At 37.9% G+C, this 14,553-nt stretch overlaps 1 long non-coding RNA gene across 1 annotated transcript; it reads right to left on the bottom strand.

The window, feature by feature from the left end:
- Positions 1-214: 214 nt before the first annotated feature.
- On the bottom strand, positions 215-3,164 carry LOC128085185 (uncharacterized). The gene is made up of 3 exons (XR_008208816.1): positions 3,099-3,164; positions 2,849-2,917; positions 215-920 (listed from the first exon to the last, which is right to left on the bottom strand). It is a non-coding gene; the product is annotated as an uncharacterized LOC128085185 (long non-coding RNA).
- Between the last annotated feature and the right edge of the window lie 11,389 nt (positions 3,165-14,553).

Here is a 14,553-nt window from a genome sequence, read left to right on the forward strand (position 1 = left end):
AATAGAGATAGGCCAAAAAAAAAAACACCCACATAAACATTTACCAAGTGTTCCGCCTTGCACTTCTTAGATAAGGCAAAAAGACTCTGAGCCATTCTTGATTTCAGTAATCAAGAACTCAGACAATGACAATTAAAAAAAATCTACCTCAAAGGCAATACCCATTCTTGGAGGCATATTCATCTGGGAAGAACAAACTTTGAACAGTCAAGTAAAAAAATGCCACATTATTTACAACTAAAACAAAAATGTAACAGAGTGATCAACTCCAAAATCTTTGCTTGTTATTTTAACAGAATCACAACTCAAGGGTGAACTCAAAGCTGACCTTACAAATGACTCAAACAGTCTTGTCACCATGCTTCTCTCTATCACTGTAAAACGTACAACTCCTGAAGCATTTCCAGGGATGAATTTTGGATTCAAAATTGGGAAATTCAGACATTTTGCAGATCTGTAACATCTGGTATAGGGAAACAGCTGCGTTGTGTAATCTTCAGCTATTTTTTCAGGCCATTTTTACATTGGTTGGTGACAGTGATGTCTGAAGATGTGACTCAGCATTCCAGTGAAAGAAATGCAGGATATCTTGCATGAATGCAGGAAACATCACATGCCTGGGATTTGGGGAAAATTTATTCATGTGCCACACCTGGGCTACAAAGATTGCTTCCTGGAACAACCTGGCTAATCGTCTTTGCATAAAGTAAAATGTTGCTTACCCATAATTACACACAATTTTGCTGCCTTGTGGGAATATATACACTACACCAGACTTAAAGTAGAACTGCAGAAAAGAAAACTTTTGTATATGATGCCCTAGAGCAGCTCAATCCAGCAGGTGGTACAACAGGCAGTGGTCTTTGCTTGAGAATCCCACAGGAGGAGAGATCCTTATGTCCAAAATAGAAATCTTCATCCTAGATGCAAGAAGTGTTTTTGCTTCAGTATCCCCATAAGGAACCCCTCAAGTGACTATGAAGCAGCAGGCTGAATCAAACTAGATCAGAGATGATGTGGCAACAGCAACAGTGCTGCCTGCTCAGTAACTCCCAGAGCTGATGTCTCAGGGTGGCAGCGCGTTGCACTGCACAGCCAGGGATGGCTGTACTATTATCTAATTTATGGAACATGCTGTATGCAAGCATGTCTGTACCTGGGATCAACAACATGAGAAGTTGCACAAAAAGCCTGCTGAAACTTTAAAACAGACAATAAAGACAGAATTCACCGACAGGCTAAATATTCTGTTGTCATTAGGTGGAGTGTACACTGATTAAAAAAAAAATAAATCCATGAATTCAGTTAGGCTGTATGATTTATAGTCCTTGTAATTGTGCCATACTGCTAATGCATTTAATTGCTGAGACATTCCTTGTGAAGATAGATGCTTTCTACTATTTAGATATAGTTACGAAATAATTCCAACTTTCACAGATTCAAAAACATTAATCAGAATGTTTATGGAAAGAATTAAGGAACTAAGAGCTTTTTGTAAAGAATTATGATAGTGAGAGATCACCTGACTGTCCTCCTGTTTATCTATACAAAACAAACATGCAAAATAAAACAACAAAAAAGCCTTAAAATCATCTGATGTAAAGTCTGAGTGCTTTAAAAAGCAAAACCAAGAGAACTCAAAACAATTACAAACATAAATCTGAAAAATATGAAAAAAAGAAATTGTTTGAAAATATATTTCCATCCATCTTCACACTGAATCATTTATTTTACTGCGGTCACAATAAGAGAGACAAAGATACTGATATAATTTCTGTTGATATTCCTTCAAACTCTTTGTATTACTGCACAAAGATGAGTTAGGACCATGGTGGAGTTGATCTCAACATGAACTTCTAACAAATCACCTACACAAATTCGTTGTAATGTGTTGTGTCCCAGCTCCCAAAAGCAAAACTGCATCAGCAATTCTGGTCTCAGTATGAAATAGGTCCTGCATAACCACAAATAAAGTAAAGACTATATCTTGCTCTGCAGATAATGTAACTCAAGATTGAGAATGCCTGATCCAGCAGTGTCAGGTGATCTGCTCATGAACATGCTCAGCACCAGTGAAAACAGGATCACACCCTTTGCACCAAGGCTGTCAAAGCATGGCTATGTATCTACATTGAAGTAACTGCACTGCATATCTTCCTTGTGCTTTCTTAGACAAAATTAGATTAAAACAATAGTGATGCATAGTCTAATTCTCTAGTCACATCTCTATTTTGAGGACATTTTGCTCAGTGAGCAAGAATCTAATTCATTCATTTCTTCAGGTTCTAAGCACAGAGCTATTCACTTTCAAGAAGGGAAGGATTCTTAGTCTTTGTGAAATCCAGGCATGATTCTTCAAGATATTTAAAAGCCACGGTTTGCAATTGTGAATTTTCCTAAGACTCAGAGATGCTTCAGCTGAGTCCTGAAACACATGGAATCTACCACAAGGCCCATTTGAAATGGCAAGGTGCACTTACTGTTTAGTAAATGCTAAACATATTCTCATATAAATATTCTCATATTTAGTAAATTAGTAAGTACTGTTTATCATAGAAGACACGTGCTTAGCTGAGCAGCAGAGCAAACACTTATTAAAAATAAACAGAATTGTAGAAATCAATTTTGATGTTAATCCATAAATGGAACTAAGTTTATCACAATAAATTGTGATAATAAAAAATAAATTTTAAGTTGAGCATGATCTAATTTCAAAGATCATTTGATTCACATCTTTACTTTATCTCCCACTTGGTGCTCTCTTTGCTCTTTTTTCAAGTTAATTCCACATTTTTAACAGTGTTCAATTGTGTTATACATTACAGATTTAGCACAAATCTCACAGTACCTGGCATTGTCTTCATATGTCAAATTTCCAGGACCGAGTGATCATCTAGACACCTCAATACTCTTTTATCTAGAAAAAAAGAAGAGATTGTTTCCACTCCTCAGTACAGAAACTAAATCTTGCCATGACCCTACGTATAATTAACAAATGTACAGTTAAAAGAGAGGCGTGGCTAGGATTGTATTTTGCAGATTTATAGTTTAAAAGATTATCACAGTGGAAAGAGACAATCAAAAATGAAATGCTCAACCATGTCCTAGGCTCGCAGCAGAAAATTCTAAAAGAAAGGATCTCCAGAAAGAGACCCCTCCCAAATGGCAGTCAGCCCTTAAATGGGGTCTAGGAGAGGTACAACCAGGCTCCACCCCTTCCATCACACAGCTGAATCGCCTTCACCTGTGCTCCCATGGCGGATTCAGCGCTTGCCTCAGGTGGTCAATCAGTGCTTCAGGCCGTGACTCAACAGCTCCCATACACCCTAAAAGTACTCTAATTTACTATTATGCAAAATCTAATGATTTGGATAACTTAAGGAATGCTTTTTGAATGCTGGGAAATATAAAATAATTTTACTATTGGCAGTTTTTTAGATAGCCCACTGGATTTGTTTTAGCTCCCAATAGATAAAACTGCATTAGCTTCCAATGACTTATCTGGATCAGAATCACACTGAAATAAATCCAATTAATTTCCTTAAAGACTCAGCTTTCAATCAGAATGTAAAATAAAACTATCCTTTATTCCGTCTATGGATCTTAATTAGCAACCGTTCCTTTCTGTCATCTTAAAGGGCACTACCACTATGTCACTTAAAAATTAAGTATTCATCTTTAAAAACACAGTTAAATTTTTCGTATCTTAAATAATTTTAACTTTTAATGATGGAAGCTGGAAAGTTTCCCTGTAATTCTTAAAATTATGTCACTGATGGGCTGCATCCCTGACTGGTGCCAAAATATAACAATGGTTTCAAATCAAGACTAAACTATTAAATTAGGTGGAAGTGAACAGCTTCCAAGCTGCAGAGAACAGAAAATATAATAGAGGACAAAAAGGAGACAAGTATATTGTTTGGGAGTGAACTGCCTGCAAACAGTGGATTGGTGTTAAATCCTGAACTTTAGTGAGCGGGTGATGAGCTGGGTTCATCTAACACCAACAAACATGATATAGCTGCAGGGCATTTCACCCTGGTTAAATATCAGATGAATTAAAGGCTATTGCCAGCAGCTGTGATGAATGTCACTGGGATGCCATCTGATTGCTCTTGAGTTTTATGAGTGAAGTACGTCGGCTCCTTTGTTAAGGTCAGCATGTATTTCTAATGGTTCATCTGCAGGGCTTTGCTGAAGGCACCAGTGAGAACACAGGTGCTGGAAAATGTCTGTTTCACGCAGCATGGACTGGAAAAAGCAGGACTGAATAGTGTAAGGAGGAACTTTTGCATCAACATGTTTGCAGTCTGGAAGCAGGACTCACAGTTAAGGACATAAACTGACATTTGTGATGGGACAAACCAAAACAGACATTTTTAAAAAACTTGCATAAACAAATAACTTTCTTTGAGTTACCAGCTGATGACACTTGCACAGATTTTATATAAATGTATTTAAAAAGAATCTCAGACTATGAAAGGACCAAGCTTTGCATGTTTTTTCTGCTGATTTCTGAGATGGTGATTCAGAGAGGGGATTATGCACCATTTAACCCTCCTCATTTAGTTTAGGGGATTATCTAAATTAATCTCAGTGCTCATACTCCTCTGTTCTTCTTTTCTACAGTCTGGACTGCATAGCACTGTGAAATTTCAGCTCACTCTCTTTCTCACCCATTCTCAGATCTTCCTCCTTCAGTTTGTCTCTACAGAGTCCTATCAGGAAAAATTCCTTTATTGTGATCAATAGTTGTATCAGTTGTATACCAAAATAAATACCTTAAAGAATCTTACTTTTCCTTAGCAAATAAATAAATAGCTAGATGCATTACTTCCCTGGCAACTCCCATTTACTTTTAAAATTATTTTTTAAATAATAATACATAGATCTTTCCAATGAGATGAACCCAGTAACAGAAAAACATGTTCTTTTTAATTCTCCTATCTTGCTACTAATTGTATCCTAAACATCTCTTGAGATAATAGGACAATCTTTGTCTATACCCAAAAGTAACTCTAATTGTGAATATGGAACAGGTAAGTTTAGACCATCTGGAACTCATATTAATCAAATGAACTCACACTTGCCAAAGTCTATCATGAAGAAAGTGATGGTAACCTGGCCACACTCAGAGGAGAGCTACTATACACATATTACTGGTTATCTCATTAAGGCTAACATTTTTGGGATGCCTGTGGCTTTCTGAAAATCATTCTTGCTGCATTGGTGGACTCCAATACTCTTAGATGTGTTCCATGCTCTCAGATCACTCCACATGTGCTGTGAATCCCGAGCAGTGGGACATGTTGAAAAGTCAAAGATTCTTCTCTGCATGCATGTAGTGATTAGCTCTCTGGCCAAGTGACTACTGATTACTGCCAAAGTGAACACTGACCACCCCACATGATGGTTAATGTTGCCATATGGATATTAGAAATTTTAACTTTAGTCCCTTTAACTTCCTTTTGCCTTAGCGTTAACTCTGTCTAACGTGAGGAGGTCTAAGAACAGAATGGATATTTATTTTGAGCTTCTCAAGGTATGGGTATCAAAATCAATGCAATATCATTGTCTCTCTGTCCCTTCCTGAGAACAATGGAAGGTTATCTCACAGAGATTTGAAAACAAAATCATCAAATCAACCATTTAAAACAACAACTCCAGGCAACACTACAGGCTTGGGTCAGAGTTGCTGGAAGACTGTGTGGAAGAAATGTACCTGGGTTTGTACCTTAGCTGAACATGAGCCAGCAATGTGCCTATATGGCCAAGAAAGCCAATGGCATCCTAGCTTATATTAGAAATAGTCTTGCCAGCAGGAGCAGAGAAGTAATCATCCCTTTGTACTCAGCCCTGGTGAGGCCGCATCTTGGATACTGCGCTCAGTTTTGCACCCCTCACTACAAGAAGGACATTGAGGCTCTGAAGCACGTCCAGGGAAGGGCAATGAACCTGGTGAGGGATCTGGAGCACAAGTCTTATGAGGAGAGGATGATGGAACTGGGATTGCTTATCTGGAGTAGAGAAGGCTCAGGGAAGACGTTATTGCTCTCGTTAACTACCTGAAAGGAGGTTGTGGCAACTCCAGCCAAAGAGTAGAATATGTAAATCATGTATTTAATCTCTTTGGGTAATCATAAGAGCTCAACTCACAAGAGCTATCAAGCTTTCCCTATACTTTTTCTTAATTGCTGCGCTGCCTTAAAGTTATGTCACTTTCAATTTTTGTCTCTTAGCACTGGCCATCACCAGTAGATATTGCATCCAATTTTTATCTTTGGCTCTAGTTCGCCTCTGATAAGAAAATCCTTGAAGAAATTTTTGTGACTTTGAAATCATTTGATTTATTTTTCAGTGTGTAAAATATGTTTTTCTTATTGAGAGAACAATGAAAAACATGGAACAGTAAAGTCAACATTTTCAAGAGTAAGCTCTAGTTTTTGATGTTTAAATTTGTGCACACTCAAATGCAGGTTTTTCAAAGCTATTTGTCCACTGTATCACTGACAACAACAGCAGCTACCCAAATCCTGCAGCCTAGAATTTCCCTCTTCTAGTCCTGCAATTCACGCAGACCGATGCCCTCATCCTACAAATATATAACAAGTATGTTATTAATACATGTTTTAGGACAGAGCTTCTTCTGTGTACGTTTGGTGGCCCTGCTAGGCAGGGGGGTTGGAACTACATGATCCTTGAGGTCCCTTCCAACCCGGGTGATTCTGTGATTCTGTGATTCTGTGATTCTTGGATCAGAAGATCACTGTTTCACTGTTTTGCTGCCAAATTAAGAACATACATGCATATTTTGCAACATGGTGCACTCTCGAAACAGCATTGTTAAGTATCTGCTTTTGGGTGCCTAAATTGATGGACCCGCTAACCACAGAAAGCACAAACAAAAGGACTGCTCATGGAGCTAATTACAGAGCTACTATGAAGTACCTGAAAATATTTGGGAAGTAGGCATGTATGATCTGTGGGTTACCAAAGATTTTTTAGAAATGGTCCTGTACAAGAAACTCCAGGCTTGTTTTCCTTGCAAGCTCTATTTAGAACAAAAATGTTCTTGCAGTAAATGCAACCAATGTTACAACATACGATATTTGTGTTGTGAAGGGCAGAGAAGAAGGTTGTCTGTGAGATGTCAGGTTGGCCAAGGGAAGCTAACACAGTGTGGCAGAAGCTGAAAGAAGTGACAAGATCTGAATTTTGTCTGTATAATCATGGAGTCATAGAATCACGGATCGGTTTGGGTTGGAAGAGAACCTTTAAGACCATCTAGTTCCAACCCTCTACTATAGGCAGGGACACCTCCCACTAGACCAGGTTGTTCAAAGCCCCAGCCAGCTTGGTCTTGAGTCCCTCCAGGAAGGGGGGCATCCACAGCCTCTTGAGCAACCTGTTCCAGTGTCTCACCACCCCCACAGTAAAAAATTTCTTCCTAATATCTAGTCTAAATCTACCCTCTTCCAGTTTAAAACCATTTCCCCTTGTCCTGTCGCTACCTGTCCTTATAAAAATAATGTCAAGTTGTGCTCATTAGCTCTTCATAGTAGGTCCACAATGTGCTGCATCTGAATGTTTATCTGAATGTCATATTCAACTTTATGAAATAGGTTAGAGCTGGATTATTAGATAAGATCAATATCAGCAGATGCAGAACACTGTTATGGTGCAAAGATGGAATCTCTTATTAACAACACTTCTAAATTCAGTAAGAAAGCTTTCCCTTTTCTGAGCGCAGGTCACTACCAAACAAATAAAAAAACAAAACAACAAAATCAAAACCAAATCAAACCACAACAAAACAAATATAATACTGATCAGAGAAGTTCCAAGAATACCACAGGTAGCTAGACATATACCTATATAAATAAGTAAACTTACATCTGAATTGGAAAGAATGAAATTCTGACTCAGTTAAATTCAATAGCAAAACTTCTGATAATTTCTTTTGCACTAACTTTTCATTTGTCTTTATTCAGTTGCATTTGATGTACAATAAAGGCAAAAATGAATGATGAGCACAAAAAGAAGGGAAGTAGAAAAACAGTGAACTCCCATACTACACAAATATCCGTGTACAATAAAGTTTTTAAACAGGTGACACCAGAGCAGAAGCTAAACTTGAAGCATGCCTAAAACTCCAGATGAAACAGAAGAACTTTTGGCTTTCCCACAGGATACTTCACTCTTTGGAATTAGATGGAGGAATATTAAGGTTCTCTATGTCAGGAATCAATATGGGTTAATTCACCATGCACTGTGCATAGCTGTGAGGAGATGCTGGAGTGCAAATATGGAAGAGTAATGCAAATAGACTGGCACAGCTAATCAGTATGATGCTGGTGCAAGAGACACTGGAAAAAACCTTCTAAGAAGAGAAAGCAAATAGAGGGAAAATTCTTTCTGAACTCAACATTCCCCTCCCCTGTCAAATGACTTCACATTTGATGATGGTTACTTCAAGGAAGCTGTCTGCAGAAATGGGAGTGGGGAGAGACACATATCAAAACAAAAGTTTTGTTTTGATAAATAATCAATCTAAATCAATCTAGTCTCTAAAAAAGGCAAGGTACAGGGCTGAGTTTTACAGTGTACTCATCATCGGTCTTATTCTGTCTCACTAAAACTAACTAAAAATGTTATTGATTCAGCAGAATAAAGCTGCAACAAAACTGAATACTTAGGAAAATATGATTCTTACAGGAAATGCAACTTAAATACTGCAAGGGCAGTATGAGTCTTTAATCAAAAAGCAAGGGGTAACACCCTCTTTTCTTACTGCCAGCGAATTATTTCTGAAAAGGAACTAATGCTTGGAAATAAGTAATCATAGTAAATCAGCACATTTGCTAGTCCAGACCAAAAAAAAGAAAGACAAAAGAAAAAAAAAGAAAAATGGTTTTCTACGCTGTCTGACTGTAAATTCTAGAGACAATTACAGCAGTTTGCTATTTGTATGGAGAAAGTGTGGCTAGGAAGAAAAGAAAAAAGGCTTCCTCTCCAGAGGACACCTGTTCTGAGAAGCTCTGATAAATTGAATATGCATAGCACAGGAGAGGCACTTGCAAAGTGTTAAGTAAATCACCTAACAAGTAACAAGGGAGGTGGGAAGAGGAAGAGCGGAAGGATACAGGACAGACAGACTGCAGGATAAATTAAAGCATACACAGAATGCCATAATGAATATGTACATCAATATTTAAGCTACTTAATCTTTCTGCATTAGAAGCATGCATTTTTTTCACAGTTCCCAGATGCAAATAATGATTTTGATTAAGTTTCCCACAATGCCAACTTGATTGAAATGATAAAATATCTTTTATTTTAATGCCAATTTATTTCAGATCCAAAGGGATTACATTTTCTGTCTTTTCACATTTGTAACTTTTCAGAATTTCCTTGTCAAATTTCAGTATTTCATTCTGATTATATTACATCCATGTAGGAAGCATTTTAAAATGGTAAACTTTTCAGTTAAATGAAAATCCAGTTTGTTGAGCAAATAATCTTCCTACCTACAGCAGCATTTGGAAAAAGTCAGAACACCCACCAGAATACAGCCTAAGTTCATTTTATTATCATAAAACGTTATGCATACTCCCTTAATTTTGTGGATGATAAAAATCACATGTTGAAATGAGACAAGACATGAACAAGACTGATTTAAACATGGTTGAGCTCACTCCTGAGATGCTCTAATAACTTGCTATCAACCAAAAGAAGAGATCTGCTTTCCTCTTGCTTCACCAATAGCAGTATCTCCCAACCTCACATCACTTCTCCCAGCCTTACAATCCCACTGTCTGACAGCAGACCTGGAGCTAATTTGATTCACAAATTAAACAGTAAACTATTAATACTTTCACTGCATAATTTTCTGTTGGTTCAGTGAGTTCAATCACTGCAGCATGGGTTCAAAGGAACACCAGAGTTTGTACAGGGAAAGGAAAGGGTGCCAAGAGGTCAGCTTTGGTTAGCATTATACTACTTCAATATTCGGTGCATTTTTGGCTCTTGCAGTCATTAATTGCTGTGGTTTATTAAAAGAGAACTCAGTTCTAGAATTAGTTTTCTTTCGTTAATATCCTCAGCATTTCCAACTCCTGTTAATCTCAGCAGGTACAAAGAGCAGTCAGCCCTGGAAAGGCTGAGCAATTGGTGATTACACACATGAAACTGTCCTCTGACAGTTAGCAGCGAAGATGCCAATGGAAGAACACCACTCCAAGCATTCTAAGTCCGTGTACGTGCTGTTTGTCCCACACTTATATGTCTGTGGCATTTGCACGTCATTTTAAAAAAGTAATATCTGTGCTTTTTACAAAAGTAGATATGATTTGTTTTTGTTGTAGTGTGCTTGTGCTCTGCTTAGAGGAACTGTAGCCAAACTGAGGTTTATCACTAACTTCTCTTAAGCACAGTGGGTAGGCCAAAATTTTCACATATAACACCTGTATTTGGCATCAAATTGACATGGAGGGCTACGTGACAGCAGGATTTCACTAGAAATTTTTGCTGGTAAAGCAGTGGGTCGCACAGAGTCGGTAAGAGGTGTGATTTTAGTGCAGCATCACTAAAGTCAGCATGAGTGCTAGCAACGACAATTAAAAAAATGCTTCTTGCCTGTAAAAGTTTATTTAATTCTGGGAATTGATACAAATGTCATGAAAAAAAGTGTTTTACTTATACATGTAAAGGTGGACGTCCACAGTGACCAAGTGCAAGGTGCTGCACCTGGGTCGGAGCAATCCCAACCTTGCAGATGCAGGCTGGGTGAAGAATGGCTAGAGAGCAGCTCTGAGGAGAAGGATTAGGGCATGCTGATGACAGACATAATATGAGTTGACAATGTGTGCCTGCAGCCCAGAGGGATGGGTTGCATCAAGAGAAGAGAACAGCAGGTTGAGGGAGGTGATTCTGCCCATCTACTCTGCTCTCACGAGACCCCACCTGGAGTACTGCGTTCAGTTCTGGGACCCCCAGCACAAGAAGGACATGGAGCTGTTGGAGCACATCCAGAGGAGGGCCACAAAAATGATCAATGGGCTGGAGCACCTTGAGTCCCCTTCCTGGAGGGACTCAAGACCAAGCTGGCTGGGGCTTCTGTGATTCATTGGTCAGCTATGATCACATTGTGTAAAAAAGACACATGTCTTGGACCAGGTCATATCATGGGAAAAGGAACTGAAGGAAAAAGCATGATTAGCATAATTGGCAAAAGTACACCTAGTAAAAGCTGCATCTCCTAGGGAAGAATTCAGCAGTAGGATGACATCAACACACGGTTTAAGGAGGAAGGTGGGCCTTGGATGATGTCTTGCTGTCAAACAACTCCACAGACCTCAGGTACTGGAGAATCTGCAAAAGTTTTAGATGTTAAAATGTGATTATTTTGTGGCAAGTTTTAGGCATCCAAGCTTGATCAATATGATCTGAATAGCCAGAGTCCTAATTTTGTCCACAGTGTATAGTCTGAGATACTTAAAGTACGTTCATGATATCACAATAAATAAATGTATTGGAAACTGAGTCCTACCCTGTGTGTGTGTGTGAGTGACAGAGATGAGAGATTAAGAGATACTTTTCCTTGTAAGTGTGAAGGAAATCTACCAAAATACTGCTTCACATAAACATCATGTTAAACCCTACTGCTGTCAGGGCTAATTGAAATTTACAGCATTGGTACTTGCAGTATTAACCAAGGAACTGTCGAGCTTCATTATTTCCAGTGGAATCTGACAGTCTTGTCTTAACATTATGGTGTGTCAGTCTCTTTTCTCTTGATGACAAAGAAATACCATCTGCATTTCCTCACTCTATAAGGCTAAAGAGATATGAAAACACTTGCTATGGTCAGTATTTCACTGTGATGGTCCAGTCACTGCTGTTGTCAGGAATAAAAACACAAATACCTAAATGTTTATGAATGCTACAATTTTCACTTAGTAGAAACTGCACAACTGGTAACAATTTTAATTAAAATAGTACCTAAAAGAGTCCTTTCTTCTTTTGTTTATAAGTGATTGGTAGGGCTAATGCTAGCAAATTACAGACGAAGTAAAGGAATATTTCATCCTCAGGGATTTGTGTTCACCAGAAGTTTGTGTATGAAGTGGAGATTGTCTCTAGTACAACCCCCCTCTGCTGTATCAGGTTCTGAAGTTCTGTCTGCAGGGTAGTCAAATACAAACTTCCCGCTGTGGATATTAAACCCACTTCTGGTCTCCACTGGCGTCAGTGACAGCCCTGCCTTGCTGAGATGTTTATAGGGAAGATGCTCTTTGGTAAAAAGAAGTGAAAATTTAACCATGTAAGCCCAAATCAATCCAAAACAAATGCTCAAATTCACGAAGTTGCACTATAATTCTGACATTCCACTCAAAATTACATCTGCAGTTATCAGCCCCTGAAGGCCTGAGCAGGGACTCTGGTCCCATTGAATGGACAGTCTAAAGCCTATAATCCATTCTCCCCTAAAAGACATTACTTGAGGCAGCATTACATATGCAAAATGCCACTACCCACAAAAGCTTGTCACATTATTTGAGGAACTTTGTCCAAAATTACAGAAGCAGCAGCCATATTTTCTCAGTGAGAATCCAAGTACTAAGATTTTTCACCTGAAAGCCCATGCCTAGGGGGCTTTTGGGAAAAATAAAATTCCACTTCTCACCCACAATGCTTGCAACAGAGAAAGCTTGTTGCAGAGAAACAGAGAATGGAGCAGGGTATCTACTAACAGTGCCAACCAGTTAAGCCAAAATAAAGAGGTTTCACTACCACTGCTTCTTTCTCTCCTCTTCTGTTCTGTTGTTACTTGGCTCAAATCATTTTTCTCCAGTGTCAAATTGCAGTTGAGTGGGTCAACATCAAAACATTGCAAGAATTAAATTCAGTCAGAGTCAGGATTGGTTCCAGCAAGTAATATTCATCTCTAACTAAGACTTGTCAAGGCAGCACTAGATCCTCACAATGTGAGGCTAGACTTAGAGACTTGAGGCTTAGAGACGTGAACTTCTGAGCACAATAACTGCTACAAAATGATTATCATCATCTATGGACTTACAAAACACAGAGATCTTCAATGCAGCTGTCTGTACATGTGTGTATAAAGCATCATAAACTAGCAGACCAATTTACCACCATTCCATCAGATTACCTGAGGTAATTGTTAGCTGCAAGCTGTTCATTTTTATTATTATTATGCTCAACAAAGCAAAGCCTAATTAAGGTATTAATTTGAACATACATAGGCTAACATCTATTCTCACATTCAATACACAAATGGCTAAAAGAATTAAAATCACTTATGTGATCATAAGTACAACAGACCTCATGTCTCTCTTCATAAATATTCAGAATTCGTATGCTTTCAGACACTCAAAACATTCTTAACAAAAATGGTTAAAGGGTCAATGAGGACAAAAGATCATTACAAGTTTGGTGAAGCTGAGACAAAGAGTATTTTTCTTGGTCTTCTCCCATCTCTATTCTTTTAACTCAAGTAAAAGCATGAAAGCAAAGGTTCACCCGTCTAGATCCTATTGACATAAGCTCTCTATAACTACAGTGCTAATTGATAAAATCCAAAGTAAATTCTCTAATTAGAATGATGAAAACAACACGGCACATTCAGCCTAATCTATTGATCCTCCCTACCTGCAGACAGATAGTATTCAGAACTATGCAGAATTATCTGCTTGACATTCAGGTTCTTGTGACAGGAGAAATCAGGTGAAGATAAAATTTAAGCATTTTTTTAAAAAGTGCATAGTAAATGGAAATTCTATTCAACAAGGAAAATACATTCATTTATATATGAAGATATTAAACAGAATTCTAGTTTATTTTCCCCCACACAAAGTCTGCACAGACTGTAGAACTTTGCTGGAAGAAGATAGGAACCCACAAAAAAAATTCACCAAGAGACTGAAATTTATTAGATGGATATAAAGAAAATCCACCTATATACTAACTAATTATAAAAATCTTAGAGTTGCTAAGCCTTGTTCATAAAAACTTAATGATTTGAGAGTAAGGATGACCTTAGCCCATTGTTGTGTTCTAACTGCAGGCTTGAGATCTAGAAAAGTAATTTCTGTATTTCTTATTTGGCAGAAAGATTCAAGATCATTCACACACTTTCACACAAGCACATCCTTTTGACAATAGTAAAGTAATTAACAGCATTTGAAAAGTACCTGGAAGACAGGCTTTACTGGCACATGCCTAATAACATCTTTTGCATCTGTTGGAAATATTTTTCAGGACATATTCAGCTTTGAAACAAATTGCAGTGTTATAATTATTAGCTAATATTTAACAGCTAATTTGTTCACTGTAAACTACAGTGTTTAATAATAATTAAAAAAAAAAGCACACAAAACATGATAAAGTAGTGCTTCTTAAGTATCCATGTATTTCTGCAGTGTTCACTTGTAGTGTTTCCCTTTCTCCATTAATAACTTAGTAAATGCTGATATATCAGTAGGTTATAGGGAAAAAAACCTCACATGCTCAGGCTGGCAATTTCATTTTGTT

This window comes from Tympanuchus pallidicinctus, unplaced genomic scaffold (assembly GCF_026119805.1).
Source record: "Tympanuchus pallidicinctus isolate F22 unplaced genomic scaffold, pur_lepc_1.0 scaffold3, whole genome shotgun sequence".
Taxonomy (NCBI): domain Eukaryota; kingdom Metazoa; phylum Chordata; class Aves; order Galliformes; family Phasianidae; genus Tympanuchus; species Tympanuchus pallidicinctus.